Below are 2500 nucleotides of genomic sequence, written 5' to 3'. Positions count from 1 at the left end.
AATAAGATAGTTATGTGACATCAGTGTACTTGAGCTTATGTATACGTGTGCATGTTATCTTTCAATATATTCACACTAAATATGTACAAATAAATGGCATATGTTCAAAGGGTTCTGTAATGGTTGGCTCCATTTACGTAAGATAAAACAATTGTAATAGAGGGTTGAACGTCCAAACATGAATTTTCACAAATGCGGAATTTATAAATTAAGCTTGGAGGAATTTGTTTTGACCTACCAGCAAGGCAAGGTAAGAAAGCTAGCACTGTATGTAAAAAAAAAGAGAGGGGTTCACAATGAACAAAATGAACCCCAAACCTAAAACGGTGCAGCCACTGTGCTTCATCGTGTCATAACGTCTTGCATAAGTAGCTATTTAGTACAGCAAGCGTAAAGGTAAAAGTCTTCGCTGATACAAATGGCTCCGCGAAAAGGCCAACGAAGACACCTGTCATTTCAACAATCGCATCTACGTCAGTGACAACACCCACCTTACTTACTACAGTACTGCCATAGCCCTTCATCTGCTATACCCACCCCTGCAACAACAGCACCAGCTACTACACCATTCAAGTTTGTGAGATGACTTAAGCCGATAAAGGACCTTGAACACGGCCCCGAGAGCAAAGGGCACCGAACACGCAGCTATCACTTGCCTTTCCAACGTAACAGTGGTATACATTGATGGGCTGTTGGGCTAAACCGAGCTCAGATCACTCGAAAAAGGAATTAGGATTGTGTTCGGGATCGGGTTCACGAAATAGCAGACGACGCTGAGCTACACATATTTGGCTTGTCTTACTGAAGATATGGTGAATTTTTGGATTTAGGATATTTTTATGTTTCTTCACTGACAAAAATAATGTTTTCGTTGCTAAAAATACGAAAGACTTCTTAAAATTAAAGAGGCGAAAGTGATAATGTAATATATGTCTCCGCCACGAAGTTCGTAGATAAAGATTGCTGTAAACATTCCAATAATTTTCAACGTTCATAACAGTCTTTCGAAAGTTATCTGATATGTTTCTTCTCAACTTTTCATGCTTGAAATTAATTAGACATAATCACACTAAACGTGAACATGCCCAACAAAGGGTTGGAAGAATTTTCATAATTATAATAATTATTGAACATAAGGTATGTTTCAGGATGAGTATTGCACCCGAAACTTTCGGCCCGAAGTTCCAGCATTACATGGTTCTACGCGTTCGTAACGCACGAAGCCGCGCGAAGGGACAAGGGATTCGAAGATCACGAAACGAAGATTGGGGTTCCGGATCCCGACGGACTATGGTTATGGCCCTTTCAAGCTCTCTGAGACCACGGCAAAACAAGCAAGATATTTCGGCCATAACGTGACAGTAACCCATGTTGGCTAATACATATACATATATACATACGTACATATATATATATATATATATATATATATATATATATATATATATATATATATATATATATATATATATATAAAACAAAAAAAAAAAAACACACACACACACACACACACACACAAATATATATATATATATAAATATATATATATATATATATATATATATATATATATATATATGTACACATACACTCACACAAACACGCGCGCGTACGCGCGCGCAAGATGCACACATATTTATATATATTAAAACATGTAAACAAGCAAACAAATGTTACTCGAACCCTTTGCGGCTAGGGATCTCTCCCAATGTCTCTGTCAACTTTATCATTGTATAGATGTAAGTATGATGATTTGTACAGACACAGGATCAGGCACGCACACACATATATGTATGTATGTGTGCATACATATAAATGCTTACATACGTACATATATATTATTATATATATATATATATATATATATATATATCAATATACATAAATACGTATATGTGTATGCATGTATACACGCACACACACATACATATATATGCACATATATACGTATACATATACATATATCCATATGTATGTGTATGTATATACATATATGTAGGTATACACACATATGTGTATATATACACATATGCACATATGAATATATGAATAAACACATACGCACACACACACACACACATATATACATATCTATGTATATATATACATATAGATTATGTATATATGTAAATATATAGACAAAGTATACATATATATATTCACACATGTATATATATTGCAATATTCAGCAACTATTATTGTACTGTACCCATATAGTAGACTTATGAACATATTGTCATTTATCCATATATGTTTATATATATGTATATATGCATACTGCATGGGCAACTAGATATACGTGTGATTTAACACTCCGTGCAGATATAGATTCAGGTAATGTTTATTTGAGAAATTATTAACATATATGAATATATAATATAAGGATACGAAAAAGTATTATGGAGAATGCGAATTTATTGTGCAGAGGTACATCAACCAAATCAGTACCTGTCTGCTAAAATAAGCTTTCCAACCATCACTGTAGTATCTGTGTTTGTCT

The 2500-nt window shown here is 34.0% G+C and overlaps 1 protein-coding gene across 1 annotated transcript in view; it reads right to left on the bottom strand.

Moving 5' to 3' along the window:
• Positions 1–2400: 2400 nt before the first annotated feature.
• LOC119584852 (integumentary mucin C.1-like) overlaps positions 2401–2500 on the bottom strand; it is a 1183-nt gene continuing 1083 nt past the window's right edge. Inside the window, exon 3 of the mRNA XM_037933488.1 lies at positions 2401–2500. This exon is cut by the window's right edge and continues 569 nt beyond it. The gene's annotated coding sequence lies outside the window, so the exon portion shown is untranslated.

The sequence above is a fragment of the Penaeus monodon genome, chromosome 18 (genome assembly GCF_015228065.2).
Source record: "Penaeus monodon isolate SGIC_2016 chromosome 18, NSTDA_Pmon_1, whole genome shotgun sequence".
NCBI classification, from domain to species: domain Eukaryota; kingdom Metazoa; phylum Arthropoda; class Malacostraca; order Decapoda; family Penaeidae; genus Penaeus; species Penaeus monodon.
Note: the sequence above shows the minus strand (reverse complement) of the source record. Positions and strands in the feature narration are given on the sequence as shown.